This window comes from Pelophylax lessonae (genome assembly GCF_965119305.1).
Source record: "Pelophylax lessonae genome assembly, chromosome: 9".
NCBI classification, from domain to species: domain Eukaryota; kingdom Metazoa; phylum Chordata; class Amphibia; order Anura; family Ranidae; genus Pelophylax; species Pelophylax lessonae.
In genome coordinates this window covers 238771793-238796138 of record NC_138776.1, presented here as the reverse complement: position 1 = coordinate 238796138, position 24346 = coordinate 238771793, and the positions used below count along the sequence as shown (strand labels likewise).

General features: G+C 45.7%; 1 protein-coding gene across 1 annotated transcript in view; it reads right to left on the bottom strand.

Moving 5' to 3' along the window:
- The window catches only part of LOC309562580 (uncharacterized protein), a 76416-nt gene extending 59728 nt beyond the window's left edge, over positions 1–16688 (bottom strand). Inside the window, exon 1 of the mRNA XM_082266829.1 lies at positions 16580–16688. The gene's annotated coding sequence lies outside the window, so the exon portion shown is untranslated. The remainder of the gene's footprint in view (positions 1–16579) is intronic.
- Between the last annotated feature and the right edge of the window lie 7658 nt (positions 16689–24346).

The following is a 24346-nucleotide window of genomic DNA, read 5'->3' as shown; positions in this document are numbered from 1 at the left end:
AGCCCGCCATGAAAAGAGCGCCAAAGCATGCAAAACCCGGAAATAAAACGACCGAACACGGATTTTTACCCGAACATACAGTAAAGTGTCCGTGTCCGTGTTCGGGTACAAAAAATCCAATTATTCGGTACGAACACGAATAATACAGTCCGTGTTCGCTCAACACTAGCCAGATGGACTTGTCTCTTTTTTCAACCTGACTAACTATGTAACTGCAGCAGTGTTAATTTTGGCAGCAAATTTCAATTTAGTTTTAGTCTTAGGACTAAAATGGCATTTTAGTTTTAGTCCTATTTTAGTCTTCTGCAAGTGTTTTAGTTTTAGTCGTATTTAGTCGACTAAAACTCCAGTATATTTTAGTCGACTAAAATGCCCTACATTTTAGTCGACTAAAACTCATTTTAGTCATCTATAATCAAATGGGTGTAGTTCAATTGTAATTTGTAATGCATTATTTAAGCATTTCTCTACAATTTCCAAACTCATTATATACTACTGCTGGTCCTGGAGTGAAAAATCTAATATGTTATTATTTATGCTTTGAGCGTGCACCAGTGTTAATTTTTGGCAGCAAATTTCGATTTAGTTTTAGTTATAGTCTTTTGACTAAAATGCCATTTTAGTTTTAGTCGTATTTTAGTCTTAAGACTAAAATGCCATTTTAGTTTTAGTCGTATTTTAGTCATCTGAATTGTGTTAGTCGACGAAAACGTTTTAGTCGGTTTTAGTCGACGAAATTAACACTGAACTGCAGCAACCTGGAGAGTTTCAAATTGGTGCACACATATGGGGTAGTGGTCTTTAGTGTCATCAGAAGGAAAAAAATGTCCCTGTGTTGACGATATAACCGGGAGGAAATTATACTGCTACAGTATGTTGTTTGTGTCAATCTGAGGACTGATTGGCCACTATGTTAGTGGGATGAGGAAGGGTAGGTGGACTCTGATGTGTGCATGAACTTAAAGGGCTCTAGGGGGGCTCTGAGGGAGGAAGGTGTGAAAGGCTTCTAAGGGCTCATTCAAATATTCTGCTATCATTGCTGGTGTTTGACAGGTGGTGAGGGGGCCATAAGTTGCTACCATCTGTTTTATCCCTAAAAATGCTGACCTACTGTTCCTCCATTGTGTGCAGTACATGCTATTTACTTTTGGCATGTGCAGAGCCCTGACTGGCAGCATCTCCTTGTTCAGGTGGGTGGTTGGGGCACTATAAATGTAGCTCAACTGCCTATTTTTACCTCCCTCTAACCTGTGTGAATGAGCTCTATGGCCTTGCTTACACTTGTGCTGGTGGGGGGGGGGTCATAAAATCAGAGATGTATAATAACTAAGTAGAACTACTTCACTACTGTACTTAAGTACTGAAAGGCGGTATCTGTACTTTCCTGGAGTAGAATTTTTTTCTCCTACTTCCACTTTTACTTCACTACATTTTTTCGATGATTTCAATACTTCTACTCTGATATTTTTTTTTTGTGCTGCATAGTTACTCGTTACTATTATAAAAATTACCACTGCCAGAACAGTAGATGGCAGGTTTCATGAAGCTCAAAACATGTGTATTATCAGCGCATACGAAAATAAAAGCTACTGTATGTATAAATAAAAGCTGCATTTGAAATAATAAAAAACAATATGTTCAAACTTTTGACTTTCTTCTTTAATAACTACATAATACAGTACTTGTACTTTTACTTTCAGTACTTGAGTAGCATTTTTTTTTCAAAACTACTGGTACTTTTACTTTCAGTACTTGAGTAGCAATTTTTTTTTCAAAACTACTGGTACTTTTACTTTCAGTACTTGAGTAGCAAAATTTTTAAAATAACTACTTGCAATACTTAAGTACAAAAAATGTTGAATACTTTAGTACTTCTACTCAAGTCACTTTTTGATCGAGCACTTCCACTTCTACTCAAGTCACTTTTTGATCGAGCACTTCCACTTCTACTCAAGTCACTTTTTGATCGAGCATTTGTACTTGTACTCAAGTATGGGTTTCGAGTACTTTATACAACTCTGCATAAAATAAAGTGGTTGAGTTGCAGTTTTACTTTGTAAGCTTCAAAGAGCCATATGGGGTATGCCCATAATGCAGCGGTGATGCTATGCATCCCAAAATGTTTTGCTCGATAGGCTGCGCTACAGGCGAGAAATGTGGAAAATAAGTCCATGACCCTTTCCTAAAAAAGTGTCACACCACACCGCACAGTGCTACGGCACCATGTGGTTTGGTGGTGTGTGAAAATGTGTCTGTTTAGCAGATGTGTGGAGTTGAACTTAACTATCAATGGCACTGCTGTGCTTCTACTTAACCACTTAAGCCCCGGAGGATTTGGCTGCTAAAAGACCAGGGTTTTTTTTGCGATTTTTTACTGCGTGACTTTGACGGACAATTGCGCGGTCGTGCGACGCTGTACCTAAACGAATTTCACGTCCTTATTTTCCCACAAACAGAGCTTTCTTTTGGTGGTATTTGATCACCTGTGCGATTTTTTGATCATGCGCTATAAACAAAAAAAGAGCGTAATTTTTGCAAAAATAACAATAAACAATGAAATTTCCCCCCAAAAAAATGTAAAAATCAAAATTTTTTAACATTTTCGGCCAAATTGTTTTACGCTACATATGTTTGGTAAAAAAAAATCGCAAAAAGCGTATTTTGATTGGTTTGCGCAAAAGTTTTCGCGTTTACTAACAAAGGGAAAGATTTTTGTCATTTTTGGTGTGTTTTTTTTTAACGAGTAATGGCGGCGATCTGCGTTTTTTTTTGCGGTACTGCGACATTGCGGCGGACAGATCGGACCTTTGACTGACATTTTTGACACTTTTGGGGGTACCAGTGACATTACTACAGTAATCAGTGCTATACATATGCACTGTTACTGCAAAAATGACACTGGCAGGGAAGGGGTTAACTTTATTGGACAGGGAGGGGTTAAGTGTGTCCTAGGGGCGTGTTTCTAACTGTGCAGGGACATTGCTATTGGTGTAAAAACAAAGATCAACAGTTCTACATAGTAGAACTGTCTGATCTTCATTTTTACACCAGGGAGAATGACGGGCGGCTTGTTTACATAAGCCGCTCCGCCTTTCTCCCTTCACCGGAGCGATCGTAGTGTGACCGGCGGACATCGAGTCCGCCGGACACACGCACTGACTTGTCTGTGAAAGAGCCGCGGCGGGCGCGCGCCTCGGCGGGTGCGCGCCCGCCCGCAATAGGCTCGCAAGTCAGTGACAGGCGAGTGACGTATCCATACGTCACTCTGCCTGGCCGGGGCTGACCGCCGCAGTACATAGTCGTGCTGCGGTCGGCAACCGGTTAAGGATAGTGCGCTTCCGTGTTGTCAGGAAAGCCACAATTTTGTGCACAATCCTGCAATGCAAGCGGGTTCACAATTTTGTGCGGTGGTTTGACCGCAGTGCGATTGTATGTGCAGTTTACCTGCAGATTTAGCTGCGCTCCCAATGATTTCTCATGGACTGTGCATTGTCTAAATATGCATCAAAGATGCAGCATGCAAGACTGTGATTTGCTTTCATGAAAACACGCCGTCTAATAGAATTGAATGGAAGCGCACCTCTGTGGCGTAGCGTGGGGGGGCTGCCGGTGCACCCGCCCCAGGTGCAATATTTAGAGGGGCGCAGTTTTGTTTCTGCAGCCTGTCACCTTCCTGTGTGTTAATAGTGCAGTGATGTGTGTACTGACAGGTACCATGGCACTCCGCTCACTCCCTCGCTCCCCGTTCACTTTCTCGGCAGCACATAAATCTGAACAGCTACTGGCCGCCTCGACCTGCCTCCGGTTCCAAACTTCACAGGGGCCGTTTCTAAGGTGAGCGTTGCAAGAGCCTTCCCAGCCCCATCTGTCCAGCCACTGTCACAATTGGAGCTAGCAATTGGGGAGGCACCAAAACCAGACTAAATAGACACACGGGTCGGGAGTGCGCCTGCTTGGGTGTCCCCACAGCAAGCTGCTTGCTGTGGGGGCACCCATCAGAAGGGAGGAGCCGGGAGCGGCGGTGAGGGACCTGAGAAGAGGAGGATCCGGGCTGCTCTGTGTAAAACCACTACACAGAGCAGGTAAGTATAACATTTTGACTATAAAAAAAAAGGCTTTATTGTTACTTTAACCATACCCCTAATCTTAACCCCTTAACTTTTAACCCTAAGTTTCAATAGCAGCTCCCCCCAGCCCCCCTTATACACTTACCTTAGCTCAATCCCAATCCAGTACTGTGCCCGTTCTCTCTCTTCTCAAAGGAGACTCAGCAGCAGTGGGTGCCATTGGCTCCTTCTGCAAAGCAAATCCAGTGAGGAGGGAGTGTGGGGCAGGGCCAAGCTACTCTGTGTGCATCTATGGACGCACACAGCTAAGCTCGGGATTGAGCCTGCACAAGTGCCCCTATAGCAAGTAGCTTGCTATGGAGGCCACTCAAGGAAAAGGAGGGGCCAAGATCGCCGACAGGAGACCCCAGAAGAGAAGGGTCAGGGCTGCTCTGTGCAAAATCACTGCACAGAGCACATATAACGTTTTCTATTTTAGGAAAAAAGATGTCAGCTTTATACTCACTTTAAGCCAAAAAGCAAACGTTTATTATATTGCAGCTTACCATTTCTTAGATGTGATGGCTGCATTCATTTTCTTTTTTAGGCTTTCTTTCTTCTATTTTCATCTGATGCTCTGGCCAGTAAGTCAGTTGTTTTTCAACAGAACAAGCTCTCCAGCAGAATGTATCAGGTACAAAGATGAGACAAACCATTTAACCACTTAAGCCCCGGAAGATTTTACCCCCTTCCTGACCCGGGCCTATTTTGCGATTCGGCACTGCGTGACTTTAACGGACAATTGCGCGGTCGTGCGACGCTTTACCCAAACGAAATTGACGTCCTTTTTTCCCCACAAACAGAGCTTTCTTTTGGTGGTATTTGATCACCTGTGCGATTTTTTTGATCATGCGCTATAAACAAAAAAAGGGCGTCAATTTTGCAAAAATAACAATATTTTTTACATTTTTTTATATGAAATTCCCCCCAAAAAAAATGTAAAAATCAAAATTTTTTAACATTTTCGGCCAATTTGTTTTATGCTACATATGTTTGGTAAAAAAAAAATTGCAAAAAGCGTATTTTGATTGGTTTGCGCAAAAGTTATCGCGTTTACTAACAAAGGGAAAGATTTTTGTCATTTTTTTTTAACACGTAATGGCGGCGATATGCGATTTGTTTTGCGGTACTGCGACATTGCGGTGGACAGATTGGACCCTTGACTGATATTTTTGACACTTTTGGGGTTACCAGTGACATTTCTACAGTAATCAGTGCTATACATATGCACTGTTACTGTAAAATTACACTGGCAGTGAAGGGGTTAACTTTTTTGAGAGGGAGGGGTTATGTGTGTCCCTAGGGGCGTGATTCTAACTGTGATTGGCTGTGGCTTGAGGTGTAGGAACAGTGATCAACGGTCCTACATAGTAGAACCGTATGATCACTGTTTCTACACAGGGGAGAATGACAGGCGGCTTGTTTACATCAGGCGCCTGCCTTTCTCCCTCTGCACCGACGATCGCCGAGTGACCGGCGGCCTCTGGTGTCCGACGGTCACATGCGCAGGGGGGGTCCGTGACCAAACGGGAGCTCGTCTCCGGGGGCGCCCGCTCGGTCCCTAGACCCTCACAGGCTAGTGACGTAGTACTACGTCGCTCTGCCTGTGAGGGGCTGACTGCCGACGTAAATAGTCGTGTGGCAGTCGGCAAGTGGTTAACACTAGCATGGGTGACTACAGTGATCAGATTTTATTTATTGATCTATTTATGTAAACATCCTTTAACCCAAAAAGCTGTAACTGCTTATAAAGTATTAGCCAAAGTTTGGCTTCAATTTGCTAGTGTATCTAAACCTGCTAGTACATCTAACACTCCCCTCCCCCCAGACTGAAAATGCTGCTGTCCAAATATGCCTCTGCTTCTTCATCCAGAGTGGGGGCACTCTAATACAGGAGGTATACAAAAGAGGGGAAAAAAAGCACAAGAAAAGAAAACTGATGCAGCAACCACATCTAATGTTTGGTAAGCTGCAATATCTTACAGTCACTTGAACGATCAAACTATTGGTAATATGGAGAGCCCAGGATCACCAGTCTGTCGCTTGTAAAAATAAACAGTCTTGCTCTTTCAAAAACAAGCAAAAAAAGAACAGAATTTCTTCAGCAAAGGAAATACAAACAGTCCATCGCTCTGGTATAACGAAAACAACAGAATGGCTCACCGCCAGTATACCCATCCCACATTTGCATCTGCTTTGTGATGCTGCAAAGGCCACAGGGGATCAGCAAGCAGACGCAGTGTCTCAGATGCCAGACAGTCCACACTTGCTCATAGCTGTGAAACACTCCGCTCTATTTCACGCACAGGCGCAAGCACTTTCCTGTTTGCTTTCAGGCCTTCCCTGCAGGTGGGCTAACCCTTTCGGGACCAAAGTCCCTGTAATCAGGTCTTGGAGGCTCTTTTCTACCCAAAGTCTCTCTAAGCCTCCAAAGTCTGGGTCCCAAATGAGGAAATACTAATCCAGGGACTACTGTACATCAGTCCTCTCCTCTGGACTACCCATAGAACCCCACACCCTGCACGAGTGAGAACCCCTAAGTACAAAAAATGTGTTCCCATTGCCTCCATTAAAGAGACCGCAACCTATATAGTGGGGAGATATACCCCACTGTGCAGGACCCATCCCTGGGATCCTGTACAATTTACATCAATCAGCCATAACATTATGATTACCCATCATAAACATCAAGACATGGGCTCTACTAGACCGATGAAGGTATGCTGTGGTATCTGGCACCAAGCCCCATTACAGAGACCACAACTTATATAGTAGGGAAATATACCCCCCATGCAGGACCCATCCTTGGGATCCTGTACAATTTACATCAATCAGCCATAACATTATGATTACCCCCTATGAACATCAAGACATGGGCTCTACTAGACCTCTGAAGGTACGCTGTGGTATCTGGCTCCAAGCCCCATTAAAGAGACCACAACCCATATAGTGGGGAAATATACCCCCCATGCAGGACCCATCCTTGGGATCCTGTACAATTTACATCAATCAGCCATAACATTATGATTACCCACCATAAACATCAAGACATGGGCTCTACTAGATCTCTGAAGGTATGCTGTGGTATCTGGCACCAAGCCCCATTACAGAGACCACAACATATATAGTAGGGAAATATACCCCCCATGCAGGACCCATCCTTGGGATCCTGTACAATTTACATCAATCAGCCATAACATTATGATTACCCACCATAAACATCAAGACATGGGCTCTACTAGATCTCTGAAGGTATGCTGTGGTATCTGGCACCAAGCCCCATTAAAGAGACCACAACCTATATAGTAGGGAAATATACCCCCCATGCAGGACCCATCCTTGGGATCCTGTACAATTTACATCAATCAGCCATAACATTATGATTACCCACCATAAACATCAAGACATGGGCTCTACTAGACCGATGAAGGTATGCTGTGGTATCTGGCACCAAGCCCCATTACAGAGACCACAACTTATATAGTAGGGAAATATACCCCCCATGCAGGACCCATCCTTGGGATCCTGTACAATTTACATCAATCAGCCATAACATTATGATTACCCACTATGAACATCAAGACATGGGCTCCACTAGACCTCTGAAGGTATGCTGTGGTATCTGGAACCAAGCCCCATTAAAGAGACCACAACCCATATAGTGGCGAAATATACCACCCGTGCTGGACCCCTCCCTGAGATCCTGTACAATTTACCTCAATCAGTCATAACATTATGATTACCCACAATAAACTTCAAGAACATGGGCTCTACTAGACCTCTGAAGGTATGCTGTGGTATCTGGCACCAAGCCATCAGTAGCAGATCCTTTAGGTCACAGGTGTCAAACACAAGACCCGCGGGCCAAATGCGGTTCCCCAGGCCATTTCATGTGGCCCTCGCACCTCCCCTGCAGCTGCGGCACTCCCCTTGTATCCGCAACCACTTTGTCTCAGTAGTTTGCAGCAGAGAGGACAGAATTCCTTTACCAGATCCTGCACTCCTCTGTGCAGTTGAAGAAAGGCTTGTCTTTGCCCCCCCTTCTCAGCAGTCCGCAGCAGAGAGGAAGGCAGAACTCCTCCTACAGATCCTGCACCGCTCTGTGCCGCCGCAACACCACCTTGCCTCTGCCTCCCCTGGTCTTAGCATTCAGCAGACTCTGGAAGCTGACTCCAGACCTCCTCTGGTTCTCCTCCAGACCCTGCACTTTCTTCTTCCCAGATCCACCCGCATCTTCTTCCTGGCAGCAGCACAAGGTAAGGGGGTGCATTGTGATGTAAGAAAGGATGGGTAGCTCTTGACTTCTGATGGTGGGGGGGGGATCTTGACATCTGATGTAAAGGGCATGGGGTGATCCGGACGTCTACTCTTACAGATATAACCGGCCCTTTGAGGGCAGCCATAATGCTAATGCAGCCCGCAAAGAAATTGAGTTTGACACCCCTGCTTTAGGTCCTGTAAATTGTGAGGCAGGGCCTCCGTGGATCAGAGCTGTTTTTCCAGCACATCCCACAGACGCTCGATTGGATTGAGATCTGGAGAATTAGGAGGCCATGTCAACACCTTAAACCCATGATTGTGACCTTTTGTAGGCTTATCTGACAAAACAACAAAGGGAGTTTACTCCCACTTTAAAACCTCCATTTTATGTATTTAACTGCTTTGCGTTTTTGAAAAAATAAAACATTTATATTTCCATGCAAAATAAATAAAAATCGACTGATTTCACAACCAGGAAAAAAGCTGAAGCAACAGGACAGATGTAGACATGTTAGAAAATATTGGAGCAAGTCCATAAAGCTTCTTAGACAGAATTTAACGCAATACGGCTGTTTCCCATCTTTTGCAATAATAATGCAATGCAAAGTGTAGTCACCCCTAGTAACCAATGGGCATTCAGCATTCACAGATGTGCCAACAGCAGTTATAAATCAGATAGCAAGCTGCTGTAAACCACAACAGCCGATCACATACTCTCGTATTTCTTCTACATAAACCAAGTAGGTCTAGCAGAACTTCACTCAAAAGGAGTAGGGGGGGATTAAAAAACTTGTCAGGTCTTTATCGCTGTCCGTGCCCCTGTTTTAACTAATTAACAATCCCCCTCCTTACTCTATACAAAATAAAAAGGAAAAAGTTTTGCCTTTAGTTCCATGAAACAATATAACTTTTCTGAAAACAGAGGCCATGTAGAATAACCACATAGCTGCCAACTGTCCCTGGTTTCGAGGGACTGTCCCTGATTTCGAGGGACTGTCCCTGATTCGGAACAAAGTCCCTCTGTCCCTCTTTCCACCTCATTTGTCCCTCATTTTGATCTGATCTATATAGTTGTATATAAACTGCATTATTTAGCTTTCAAAAAGTGTTTCCCAGTGCCAAACCTTTCATCCAATTTCTAAATTGCTGCATTTGTAAATTCCAAAAGCCAGTATAAACCACTTGCCGCCCGCCCACCGTCAAATGACGGCGGAGCGGTGCGGCTCTCGTTCATATGACAGCGCACCAGAACAGCCTCTCTTGCGCGCCCGCGGGGGCTATTTGTGTGAAAAAAAAAATGATAAAAATGTCATATGGGTACAGTGTTGCATGACCGCGCAATCGTCATTCAAAGTGTGACAGCGCTGAAAGCTGAAAACTGGCCTGGGCAGGAAGGGGGTGAAAGTGCCTGGTATTGAAGTGGTTAAGCAATAGTAGAGGTAAAAATATATATATATATATATATATATATATAAAAAATAAAAAAGCAAATGTGGGTTTTTTTTTTTGTTTAGCTCTCTTTTAAGGGGGCATGGCAGATTGTGTGTTCTATGCCTACATTCTTTTGTCAGTAGGTGTCCCTTATGCCTCGTACACACGATCAGATAATCGTACGCAAAAAAAAAGCTTTTGAATTTATCATACGATAATCTGATGGTTACATAATTACATAGTTTGTGAGGTCAAAAAAAGAGATCAGTCCATCCAGTTCAACCTATGATGTGTGTGTGTGTTTGCTGTTAACCGTACATTTTATACCCCTGTATGTTGTGGTCTCTAAGGTGCCCATCTAATCGTTTTTTTAAACTATCGATGCTCCCTGCTGATACGACTGCTTGTGGAAGAGAATTCCACATCCTTACTGCTCTGACAGTAAAGAACCCCTTACGTATTTTAAGGTTAAACCGTTTTTCCTCTAGTTTTAGTGAGTGGCCACGTGTCTTATTGTATTCCCTTTCTCTGAAAGATTTGTTCCTTATGCTAGGGTCGCCAGTACAGTATTTGTACATTGATATCATATCCCCCCTCAATCGTCTCTTCTCCAGAAAGAATAAGTCCAGTGCTTGTAGTCTTTCCTCATAGCCGATGCCCTCCATTCCCCTAATTATTTTTGTTGCCCTTCTCTGGACTCTCTCCAGTTCCAGCACATCCTTCCTGAGGACCGGTGCCCAAAACTGGACAGCATACTCCAGATGTGGCCGGACCAGAGTCTTGTAGAGAGGGAGAATAATTTCTTTATTTCTGGAGTGAATCCCCTTTTTTATACATCCTAGTATTCTGTTGGCTTTGCTTGCAGCGGCTTGGCATTGCATGCCACTGCTAAGCCTATTGTCCACCAGTACCCCCAGGTCCTTTTCCATCCTAGACTCACCCAGAGGTTTCCCCCCTAGTGAGTAGCTTGCTTTCTGGTTTCTGGCCCCCAAGTGCATTACTTTACATTTTTCAACATTAAACCTCATCTGCCATGTAGTTGCCAACCCCATTATTTTGTTCAGGTCCGCTTGTAAGGTTTCCACATCCTGCATAGAAGATATTGGCATGCTTAGTTTAGTATCATCCGCAAATACTGAGATTGTACTAGATATCCCCTCCTCTAGATCATTTATGAATAAATTAAACAGGATTGGTCCCAGGACAGAACCTTGGGGACCCCACTTTCCACACCCGCCCAATCCGAGTACTCCCCATTAATCACCACCCTCTGGACTCGCCCCTGGAGCCAGTTCTCTATCCAGGTACTCACCTTATGGTCCATACCTACATTCCTTAGTTTGTACAGTAAGCATTTGTGGGGAACAGTGTCAAAGGCCTTTGCAAAGTCCAGATACACCACATCCACAGGCTTTCCTTTATCTAGGTGGCAGCTCACTTTATCGTAGAAGGTTAATAGATTGGTTTGGCAAGAACAATTTTTCATGAATCCATGCTGATTCCTACTATTAATACCATTTTCATTACTAAAGTCTTGTATATATTCTCTTAACATCCGCTCCAAAATCTTGCAGACTACTGATGTTAGGCTGATCAGCCTATAGTTACCCGGGATATATCTTGGCCCTTTTTTAAATATTGGTACCAATCAGGCTTTTTTCCAATCAACTGGCGCCATACCCGTCTGTAAACTATCCTTAAAGATCAAGAATAATGGTCTGGCAATCACCTGGCTGAGCTCTTTAAGAACCCTCGGGTGCAAGCCATCCGGTCCCAGTGATTTATTTATGTTAAGTTTCTCTAGTTTAGTTCTAAGTCTATCTTCTGTTAGCCATGGGGGTACTTCCTGAGGTGTATTATTTAGTTTAGCATTACAAGCTGGGTTAGTGTAGCCCCCCAATTCTTTTGTGAAGACTGAAGAGAAGAAATTATTTAACACTTTTGCCTATTCCCTGTCCTCTGTGGCCAAATTTCCTTTGTCGTCTTTTATGGGGCCAATGTGTTCTGGCCTTGCTTTCTTACTTTTTATATACTTAAAGAATTTTTTGGGGTTCTTTTTACTATCTTCTGATAAATGTCTCTCGTGTTCTATTTTAGCCGCCCTGATTTCGCCTTTACATTTCTTATTACACTCCTTGTAATGCTTGAATGCTGCCAATGACACCTCAGCCTTGTATTTTTTGAAGGCCTTTTCTTTAGTATTAATATGCATTTTTATGTTGGAGTTTAGCCACCCAGGATTTAGTTTTGCTCTTTTAAAATTATTTCCCTTTGGAATGCACTGGCCAATCCCTTTGTTTAGTATGCTCTTGAAACATTCCCATTTTTCCTCCGTGTTCTTTGTTCCCAGGGTTCTATCCCATTTGATATTTTCTAGCAGAGAGTGCAGTTTTTGGGAAATTGGCTCTTTTGAAATTCAGTGTCCTTATATTACCCTTGTGTTTCCTATTACTATAATTAATACTGAAACTTACTGACCTATGGTCACTGTTTCCTAAGTTGCCCCGTATTTCTATATCAGTAAGCATGTCTGAATTGTTGGTAATCAGTAGGTCTAGTACCGCATTGTTTCTTGTCGGTGCGTTCACCATCTGACCCATGAAATTGTCCTGCAAAACATTTAGGAACTGCCGAGCCTTGACTGAATGCGCGGTTCCATCTGCCCAGTCTATATCTGGATAATTAAAGTCCCCCATTATAATGACATTTCCCATCCTTGCTGCCAATCCTATCTGAAAAAGGAGGTCCGCCTCCCCCTCCTCCCTCTGGTTGGGGGGCCTATAACATATGCCCAATATTACCCTCCCTATAGTGCCTTCCCCTTTGAGTTCTACCCATAGGGATTCTGCCTCGTCCATAGCTCCATTATTAATATCATTAGTACACAGCTTTTGACAGCCGATCACGACAATACGTCTAACAAAATCCGAAGGGACAAACGCGAAAACCTTTGTCGTACAATAGCCTAGCAAACGACAAACGTTTAATCAGTACAGTATGCGTTCGCTAAAAATCAATTGACAAAGATCACGCATGATCAGAAACAGGAAAATAATCCTGAAAAAGCCTGGCCGCCATTGTTTTTGTTTTGCACTATCCCATACGTAGCTACACAACCAGGAAGCTTTTCCAGAATTGTAGGAAAAAAAATCATACATTTAGTACTCATTGTTGAATTCGATATTAGTATCATGCAACAAAATGCGAACGATAAGTCGTCCGATTATCTGATCGGAGGCATTATTACCATCTCAGAAAGTTGGGAGGTATGTAACCACTTGCCCTCCGGAAGGCTTTACCCCTTTCATGACCAGGCCATTCTTTGCTATTCTGCATTTTGTTACTTTAACTGACTATTGCAGCGCTGTACGCAAATTCAATTTGATATTATTATTTTTTTTCACACAAATAGAGCTTTTTTTGGGTGGTATTTGATCACCACTGGGTTTTTTGTTTTTATTATATAAATGAAAAAAAAACCTGAAAATTTTGAAAAAAAAATATATATATATATTTTACTGTCTGCAATAGAAAATGTAAAAAAAAAAAATCGAATTTCCTAATTAATTTAGGGCAAAATGTATTCCGCTACATAGCTTTTGTAAAAAAAAAAAAAAATCCCAGTAAGTATATATTATTTGGTTTGCGTAAAATTTATAGTGTCTAAAAACAATGGTACTTATACTGGAATTTTTATGTATATATTTTTTTTATATACTAGTAATGGCGGCGATCAGCGACTTATAGTGTGCCTGTGATAGTGTGGCGGGCAAAAACTAACTAACTGACACCAATAGTGTCACTAATAGTGTGATCAGTGCTAATACAATACACTGTCACTGTATGACACAATTTGAAACTGGCAGGGAATGGGGTTAACATCTAGGGGTGTTCAAGGGGTTAAAGCGGTTGTATCCCCAAACAAAACAAAAAAAAAAAAACACTGCAGGGCAATGGTATAATGTTCTAGCTTGCATCCCATACTAGCACATTATTAAATACTTACCTTAGAACGAAGCTCCGACACGGTCGCCTGGACACCACATGCGCGCGGGAGTTCACTTTCCAGCAAGGAGCCGGCAAGGAGCTCTGAAGGTCCGGCAAGATACGCCGGACCTTCAGAGCGCATGCGCGGCTGGTGTCTGCGCCTGCATGCAGGGTGAATATCTCCTAAACTGTGCAGGTTTAGGAGATAATAATTTTACCTGCAGGTAAGCCTTATTAGGGTTAGGGGGTTAGAGGGTTGGGGTTAGGACTAGGGGTTAGTGTTGAGGTTGGGGTTAGGGTTAGAAAGAGGAGACACAGGAGAGGGTTTTAACTCAGGAAATGGGTTATCCCAGCAAGCGGGAGGGGACACCCCCTCCCCTCCCTCCCGCTGCCTGCCCGGGTCTCCTGTCCCACCATTTGGCGTATCGAACTAAGCCATTTTCGGCTTTGATTGGGTCTCCGATGTAGTAACCCGAAAGCCACGTCACAACGTCACTTCCGATTTACTCGGCTGCTAACGGCACCGATTTTAAAAAAGTGACACTATTCAAAAATTCAAATTTCAGCATTTTGAATACTGTGAAGCGCCGAGGAGGGATTTGGAGTCTTTTCGACCCCCGATCCCTTATACTGTCACAAGGGATGTTTACATTCCTTGTGACAGCAATAAAAGTGATCAGATTTTTATTTTTTTTTAATAATACGCAAATACCGCGTGACAAAAAATATTGCAATGACCTCCATTTTATTCTCCAGAGTCTTTGCTAACAATATATATATATATATATATAATGTTTGGGGGTTATAAGTAATTTTCTAGCAAAAAATACTGATTTTAACTTGTAAACAACATGTGTGAGAAATAGGCCTGGTCCTTATGTGCTTAACTTTGTGTGGTTAACTTTATTGCGAAATGTTCCTCAATCTCAGTGTTAAATGTTTTTTCTCAATCTCTGTAACTAATAAATTCTGCTGGAGAACTACTTCCTTTGAAAAATAACAGACTTACTGGCAAGATCGCCAGATGAAAATACAAAAAAGAAAACAAAAGCACAAAAAAGTAAATGAATGCAGCCATCACATCTAAGAAATGGTAAGCTGCAATTTATTAAATGTTGTTTTTTTTGGGTTTAATACAGCTTTAATTAGTTTAGTTCCCTTGCGTGATGTCCCTTTTATGTTCTGTTTTGGGTCTGAATTAGGGATCAACCGATTATCAGCAAAGCGGATATATCGAGGGCTGATATGCACTTTCCCCGATATATCGGAATCGGCCCCTGAGGTGACCGATATTATCAATATTATCGATATTTCGGAAAGTGCTCGTACCGGAGTGATTCCTGCAGCTAGAGGCATCACCCCGGTACCGGTGTCCATAGCCGATGGTGGCTGTCTTGTAATGACAACCGATGGGGCTGAGAAGCCGCTCGACTGTCATTACAAGGAGCGGGAGGGGACGCCCCCCCCCCTTTAGTGTTTCTGATCATACGAGGTCTTTTTCCATTGATTTTTAGCGGACTCATACTGTACTGATTAAACGATTGTCGTTCGCGGGGCCATCGTACGACAGACGTTTTCATGTTTGTCCTTTCGGATTTTGTTGGACGAAATGTCGTGATCGGCTGTCGAAAGCTGTGTACTAACGATCAGATTATCGTGCGATCATGTCGAAAGCGATTATTTTCGTACGAATATCTGAACGTGTGTATGAGGCATAAAGCTGGATCCACACTATACAACTCTTGTTGTTAGATTTCCTTTAGATTTACCTTTTCTATGTAGTGCAAGGGCCTGCCTGATTGCATACAAATTAAAAGTGTTTAGATTTGACCTCATATTATGTGGTTTTGGTAAATCTAAAGGAAAAAATCTAAAAGACAATTGTATAGTGTGTATGGCCCATAACTATATGGGGACGGGGCTTGTGAAATGATCACAGAGACCTGTCCTCCTATATAGAAGGATCACAGGTGCTCTGTGATCATTCCAGAGAGAAGAACGGTCAACTGTGTTAACAACAGCTGACCGTCCTTCTCTCTCAGCGGGGAGCGATCGCGGGTGTCAGGTGGCAATCGGAGCCAACTGCCCCGTGCATCGGAGTCCCCGCTAATGAGTGGGGGCGGGAGCAGGAGAGCCGGCCCTGCCGCAGTATAACTGCGGCGGGCGGTCGGGAAGCGGTTAAACTGAATGCGTTGTTTTGCAAGGTGATCGTTTACAATCACTTTAAACTTCACTTGCCACACCCAGCCCTGAATACTGCCAGAACTGTTGAATCAAGAAATCAGTTAAATAGAAGCTGTCGGTCCTGTGCATCGGAGTCCCCGCTGATAAGTGGGGGTGGATGCGCGCGCGCTCACCCCCTAGCTGCGACGCGCGACCGACGTAGCCTTGGTTGGTTTGCGCAGGAGGGGCTGCCTGCCACAGTAAAACTGCGGCGGGCGGTCCAGAAGCGGTTAAGAGACCTAGTTAGGACTTCAAGAGTTTGTTTTTCTAGTGGCGTTCCGCGACTTGAAATGGTTCGGAATGGCGGACAGAATCGTGGCAATTCTGCCCGTGATCAGAAACGCCTCTATGTGAACGAAGCCTTAAATCTGGAAGTTCCACGTCCGTTCCGTGAATTAGGAAAAGCAAAAAAACATTTTTATTTTTACAGTGCATTCCTATCAATAATAAAATGATTGTACAGCTTATAAATTATACTTTAAAACAACACCTAGGATATACTGTAAGTATGCTTTATGATAAATTGATGAGAGTAAAAGTTTTTAGGGCGAGGACAAAATAAAACTACGTACCTCCGTAATGTTCTCTCAGCACTGCTAATCTGCTTCCTTTCTCGCGCTACTCTTGTAAACATGGAAATGCATGCCAAATATTTTGCACAGAGCCAAATGAGAGAGAGAGAGAGAGGGGAGATGGTGTGGGCGGGGCTACTGAATGCGAAGCGTAGCAGCCTGTGAACCAGAGGACATCTCCATACACAGATACAACAGCTGTGCTGTATAGTGCAGGAAATAAAGGAGCAGAAAGGCTTTTCTTTATTCCGTTATAATTACAGGTCCAAAATTCACATCGGAATTCTTCCCTAACCCTTTCAATGCCAGAGCTTTTTTTTGTTTTTGTTTTTTTTTGCACGCAGGTGAAAAAAAATCTGGAGGCCTCATGCACACGGGATGTTTTTACAACGGCTGTTTTTGGCATCAGACGTTTTTTTTCTGCATCTGCAGCCAGTAAACCCCCCAGCATGTTATCCTATGTGTCCATGCACACATAGGCTGTTATCAGCAGTTTTTGGCAGGGGCGTTTTCTGGCTGGAAAAAAAACAGAACTACCCTGTTTCCCCGAAAATAAGACAGTGTCTTATATTAATTTTTGCTCCCAAAGATGCGCTAGGTCTTATTTTCAGGGGATGTCTTATTTTTTGTTTCCTCCTTCTGATCCTCCTGTGTCATTTTGATTGCCCCCTCTGATCCTCCTGTGTCCTTTTGATTGCCCCCTCTGATCCCCCTGTGTCATTTTGATTGCCCCCTCTGATCCTCCTGTGTCATTTTGATTGCCCCCTCTGATCCTCCTGTGTCATTTTGATTGCCCCCTCTCATCCTCCTGTGTCCTTTTGATTGCCCCCTCTGATCCCCCTGTGTCATTTTGATTGCCCCCTCTGATCCCCCTGTGTCATTTTGATTGCCCCCTCTGATCCTCCTGTGTCCATTTGATTGCCCCCTTCGATCCTCCTATGTCCTTTTGATTGCCCCCTCTAATCCTCCTGTGTCCTTTTGATTGCCCCCTTCGATCCTCCTATGTCCTTTTGATTGCCCCCTCTAATCCTCCTGTGTCCTTTTGATTGCCCCCTCTAATCCTCCTGCGTCCTTTTGATTGCCCCCTCTGATCCTCCTGCGTCATTTTGATTGCCCCCTCTGATCCTCCTGTGTCATTTTGATTGCCCCCTCTGATCCTCCTGTGTCCATTTGATTGCCCCCTTCGATCCTCCTATGTCCTTTTGATTGCCCCCTCTAATCCTCCTGTGTCCTTTTGATTGCCCCCTCTGATCCTCCTGTGTCATTTTGATTGCCCCCTCTGATCCTCCTGTGTCCTTTTGATTGCCCCCTCTGATCCTCCTGTGTCCTTTTGATTTCCCCCTCTGACCCCCCTGTGTCATTTTGATTGCCCCCTCTGATCCTCCTGTGTCCTTTTGATTGCCCCCTCTAATCCTCCTGTGTCCTTTTGATTGCCCCCTCTGATCCTCCTGCGTCATTCTGATTGCCCCCTCCGATCCTCCTGTGTCCTTTTGATTGCCCCCTCTGATCCTCCTGTGTCATTTTGATTGCCCCCCTCTGATCCTCCTGTGTCCTTTTAATTGCCCCCTCTGATTCTCCTGTGTCATTTTGATTGCCCCCTCTGATCCTCCTGTGTCATTTTGAATGCCCCCTCTGATCCTCCTGTGTCATTTTGATTGCCCCCTCTGATCCTCCTGTGTCCTTTTGATTGCCCCCTGTGTCATTTTGATTGCCCCCTCTGATCCTCCTGTGTCCTTTTGATTGCCCCCTCTGATCCCCCTGTGTCCTTTTGATTGCCCCCTCTGATCCTCCTGTGTCATTTTGATTGCCCCCTCTGATCCTCCTGTGCCATTTTGATTGCCCCCTCCGATCCTCCTGCGTCCTTTTGATTGCCCCCTCTGATCCTCCTGTGTCATTTTGATTGCCCCCTCCGATCCTCCTGCGTCCTTTTGATTGCCCCCTCTGATCCTCCTGTGTCATTTTGATTGCCCCCCTCTGACCCTTCTGTGTCCTTTTGATTGCCCCCTCTGATCCTCCTGTGTCATTTTGATTGCCCCCCTCTGATCCTCCTGTGTCCTTTTGATTGCCCCCTCTAATCCTCCTGTGTCCTTTTGATTGCCCCCTCTGATCCCCCTGTGTCATTTTGATTGCCCCCTCTGATCCTCCTGTGTCCATTTGATTGCCCCCTTCGATCCTCCTATGTCCTTTTGATTGCCCCCTCTAATCCTCCTGTGTCCTTTTGATTGCCCCCTTCGATCCTCCTATGTCCTTTTGATTGCCCCCTCTAATCCTCCTGTGTCCTTTTGATTGCCCCCTCTAATCCTCCTGCGTCCTTTTGATTGCCCCCTCTGATCCTCCTGCGTCATTTTGATTGCCCCCTCTGATCCTCCTGTGTCATTTTGATTGCCCCCTCTGATCCTCCTGTGTCCATTTGATTGCCCCCTTCGATCCTCCTATGTCCTTTTGATTGCCCCCTCTAATCCTCCTGTGTCCTTTTGATTGCCCCCTCTGATCCTCCTGTGTCATTTTGATTGCCCCCTCTGATCCTCCTGTGTCCTTTTGATTGCCCCCTCTGATCCTCCTGTGTCCTTTTGATTTCCCCCTCTGACCCCCCTGTGTCATTTTGATTGCCCCCTCTGATCCTCCTGTGTCCTTTTGATTGCCCCCTCTAATCCTCCTGTGTCCTTTTGATTGCCCCCTCTGATCCTCCTGCGTCATTCTGATTGCCCCCTCCGATCCTCCTGTGTCCTTTTGATTGCCCCCTCTGATCCTCCTGTGTCATTTTGATTGCCCCCCTCTGATCCTCCTGTGTCCTTTTAATTGCCCCCTCTGATTCTCCTGTGTCATTTTGATTGCCCCCTCTGATCCTCCTGTGTCATTTTGAATGCCCCCTCTGATCCTCCTGTGTCATTTTGATTGCCCCCTCTGATCCTCCTGTGTCCTTTTGATTGCCCCCTGTGTCATTTTGATTGCCCCCTCTGATCCTCCTGTGTCCTTTTGATTGCCCCCTCTGATCCCCCTGTGTCCTTTTGATTGCCCCCTCTGATCCTCCTGTGTCATTTTGATTGCCCCCTCTGATCCTCCTGTGCCATTTTGATTGCCCCCTCCGATCCTCCTGCGTCCTTTTGATTGCCCCCTCTGATCCTCCTGTGTCATTTTGATTGCCCCCTCCGATCCTCCTGCGTCCTTTTGATTGCCCCCTCTGATCCTCCTGTGTCATTTTGATTGCCCCCCTCTGACCCTTCTGTGTCCTTTTGATTGCCCCCTCTGATCCTCCTGTGTCATTTTGATTGCCCCCCTCTGATCCTCCTGTGTCCTTTTGATTGCCCCCTCTAATCCTCCTGTGTCCTTTTGATTGCCCCCTCTGATCCTCCTGTGTCATTTTGATTGCCCCCTCTGATCCTCCTGTGTCCTTTTGATTGCCCCCTCTGATCCTCCTGTGTCCTTTTGATTGCCCCCTCTGACCCCCCTGTGTCATTTTGATTGCCCCCTCTGATCCTCCTGTGTCATTTTGATTGCCCCCTCTGATCCTCCTGCGTCATTCTGATTGCCCCCTCCGATCCTCCTGTGTCCTTTTGATTGCCCCCTCTGATCCTCCTGTGTCATTTTGATTGCCCCCCTCTGATCCTCCTGTGTCCTTTTAATTGCCCCCTCTGATTCTCCTGTGTCATTTTGATTGCCCCCTCTGATCCTCCTGTGTCATTTTGAATGCCCCCTCTGATCCTCCTGTGTCCTTTTGATTGCCCCCTGTGTCATTTTGATTGCCCCCTCTGATCCTCCTGTGTCCTTTTGATTGCACCCTCTGATCCCCCTGTGTCATTTTGATTGCCCCCTCTGATCCTCCTGTGTCATTTTTGATTGCCCCCTCTGGTCCTCCTATGTCCTTTTGATTGCCCCCTCTGATCCTCCTGTGTCCTGTTGATTGCCCCCTCTGATCCTCCTGTGTCATTTTGATTGCCCCCTCTGATCCTCCTGTGTCCTTTTGATTGCCCCCTTTGATTCTCCTGTGTCCTTTTGATTGCCCCCTCTGATCCTCCTGTGTCATTTTGATTGCCCCCTCTGATCCTCCTGTGTCCTTTTGATTGCCCCCTCTGACCCCCCTGTGTCATTTTGATTGCCCCCTCTGATCCTCCTGTGCCATTTTGATTGCCCCCTCCGATCCTCCTGCGTCCTTTTGATTGCCCCCTCTGATCCTCCTGTGTCATTTTGATTGCCCCCTCCGATCCTCCTGCGTCCTTTTGATTGCCCCCTCTGATCCTCCTGCGTCCTTTTGATTGCCCCCTCTGATCCTCCTGTGTCCTTTTGATTGCCCCCTCTGATCCTCCTGCGTCATTCTGATTGCCCCCTCTGATCCTCCTGTGTCCTTTTGATTGCCCCCTCTGACCCCCCTGTGTCATTTTGATTGCCCCCTCTGATCCTCCTGTGCCATTTTTATTGCCCCCTCCGATCCTCCTGTGTCCTTTTGATTGCCCCCTCTGACCCCCCTGTGTCATTTTGATTGCCCCCTCTGATCCTCCTGTGTCCTTTTAATTGCCCCCTCTAATCCTCCTGTGTCCTTTTGATTGCCCCCTCTGATCCTCCTGCGTCATTCTGATTGCCCCCTCCGATCCTCCTGTGTGCTTTTGATTGCCCCCTCTGATCCTCCTGTGTCCTTTTGATTGCCCCCTCTGATCCTCCTGTGTCCTTTTGATTGCCCCCTCTGACCCCCCTGTGTCATTTTGATTGCCCCCTCTGATCCTCCTGTGTCCTTTTGATTGCCCCCTCTAATCCTCCTGTGTCCTTTTGATTGCCCCCTCTGATCCTCCTGTGTCATTTTGATTGCCCCCCTCTGATCCTCCTGTGTCCTTTTAATTGCCCCCTCTGATTCTCCTGTGTCATTTTGATTGCCCCCTCTGATCCTCCTGTGTCATTTTGAATGCCCCCTCTGATCCTCCTGTGTCATTTTGATTGCCCCCTCTGATCCTCCTGTGTCCTTTTGATTGCCCCCTGTGTCCTTTTGATTGCCCCCTCTGATCCCCCTGTGTCATTTTGATTGCCCCCTCTGATCCTCCTGTGTCCTTTTGATTGCCCCCTCTGGTCCTCCTGTGTCATTTTGATTTCCCCCTCTGATCCTCCTGTGTCCTTTTGATTGCCCCCTCTGACCCCCCTGTGTCATTTTGATTGCCCCCTCTGATCCTCCTGTGTCATTTTGATTGCCCCCTTCGATCCTCCTGCGTCCTTTTGATTGCCCCCTCTGATCCTCCTGCGTCATTTTGATTGCCCCCTCTGATCCTCCTGTGTCATTTTGATTGCCCCATCTGATCCTCCTGTGTCCTTTTGATTGCCCCCTCCGATCCCCCTGTGTCATTTTGATTGCCCATCTGATCCTCCTGTGTCCTTTTGATTGCCCCCTCTGATCCTCCTGTGTCATTTTGATTGCCCCCTCTGATCCTCCTGTGTCATTTTGATTGCCCCCTCTGATCCTCCTATGTCCTTTTGATTGCCCCCTTCGATCCTCCTATGTCCTTTTGATTGCCCCCTCTAATCCTCCTGTGTCCTTTTGATTGCCCCCTCTGATCCTCCTGTGTCCTTTTGATTGCCCCCTTCGATCCTCCTGTGTCCTTTTGATTGCCCCCTCTGACCCCCCTGTGTCATTTTGATTGCCCCCTCTGATCCTCCTGTGTCCTTTTGATTGCCCCCTCTGACCCCCCTGTGTCATTTTGATTGCCCCCTCTGATCCTCCTGTGCCATTTTGATTGCCCCCTCCGATCCTCCTGCGTCCTTTTGATTGCCCCCTCTGATCCTCCTTTGTCATTTTGATTGCCCCCTCCGATCCTCCTGCGTCATTTTGATTGCCCCCTCTGATCCTCCTGTGTCCTTTTGATTGCCCCCTCTGATCCTCCTGTGTCCTTTTGATTGCCCCCTTCGATCCTCCTATGTCCTTTTGATTGCCCCCTCTAATCCTCCTGTGTCCTTTTGATTGCCCCCTTCGATCCTCCTATGTCCTTTTGATTGCCCCCTCTAATCCATCTGTGTCCTTTTGATTGCCCCCTCTGATCCTCCTGTGTCCTTTTGATTGCCCCCTCTGATCCTCCTGTGCCATTTTGATTGCCCCCTCCGATCCTCCTGCGTCCTTTTGATTGCCCCCTCTGATCCTCCTGTGTCATTTTGATTGCCCCCTCTGATCCTCCTGTGTCCTTTTGATTGCCCCCTCTGATCCTCCTGTGCCATTTTGATTGCCCCCTCTGATCCTCCTGTGTCCTTTTGATTGCCCCCTTCGATCCTCCTATGTCCTTTTGATTGCCCCCTCTAATCCTCCTGTGTCCTTTTGATTGCCCCCTTCGATCCTCCTATGTCCTTTTGATTGCCCCCTCTAATCCTCCTGTGTCCTTTTGATTGCCCCCTCTGATCCTCCTGTGTCCTTTTGATTGCCCCCTTCGATCCTCCTATGTCCTTTTGATTGCCCCCTCTAATCCTCCTGTGTCATTTTGATTGCCCCCTCTGATCCTCCTGTGTCCTTTTGATTGCCCCCTCTGATCCTCCTGTGTCCCTTTGATTGCCCCCTCTGACCCCCCTGTGTCATTTTGATTGCCCCCTCTGATCCTCCTGTGTCCTTTTGATTGCCCCCTCTAATCCTCCTGTGTCCTTTTGATTGCCCCCTCTGATCCTCCTGCGTCATTCTGATTGCCCCCTCCGATCCTCCTGTGTCATTTTGATTGCCCCCTCTAAACCTCCTGTGTCCTTTTGATTGCCCCCTCTGATCCTCCTGTGTCCTTTTGATTGCCCCCTCTAAACCTCCTGTGTCCTTTTGATTGCCCCCTCTGATCCTCCTGTGTCATTTTGATTGCCCCCTCTGATCCTCCTGTGTCATTTTGATTGCCCCCTCTGATCCTCCTGTGTCATTTTGATTGCCCCCTCTGATCCTCCTGTGCCCTTTTGAATGCCCCCTCTGATCCTCCTGTGTCATTTATGGTAAGTGATCCCCCACCCCTGTGCAAGTCACCCCCCCCCCCCCCCACACCTTCATTTCCTACCTCAGTCACCGGTGCTCAGTGCCCGACTGTCCACACACTGCGCCCCGCGAGACTCACTGTCAAGGCAGAGCAAGCAGCAGACGGCAGCACGGGCTCTCTGATTGTCCTGTCTGCTCCGGTTGTGCTGCGGCCTATAGTGAGCTGCGCGGCGGCGCCCACCACTACGGTCCAGAGTTACGGTGCCGGTAAGCTTGGGAGGGCCTTATTATCGGGGGGGGGAGGCCTTATTATCGAGGATGTCTTATTTTTCGGGGGATGCCTTATATTTCAGCGAGAGGCAAAACTATTAGTAGGTCTTATTTTCGGGGGATGTCTTACTTTCGGGGAAACACGGTAGTGGGTTTTAGGAGGCATTTTTCAGCAGTAAAAAGGCTCTAACTCTGATAAAAGCTAAAAAACGCCAAAAAACATCAAAAAACGCCAAACAACAAAGGCTATTCCGCGTTTATCAACGTTTTTGAACCATAAGCTTTTGTGGGAGTATAGTTTTGCTAAAAAAAAAGCTACAGCTGAAAAAAGCTAAACACCGCTACTGCAAAAAGCTGAAAAACTCCTACAGTTATAGCTTTCTACTGGCGTTTTGATAACGTCCAGTCTGCATGAGGCCTGAATATTAGTTATATCCCCCAATTAGTATATATATATAAGGCAGAGACCCTTAAGAATAAAATGGTAGTGGTTCCAATTCTTTATGTCACTCGATGTTAGTGCAACAATTTATCCATCACGTACCTGGTGGAGATCGAGCTGTAGCGGGGGCATCTCTTGCCCCTCC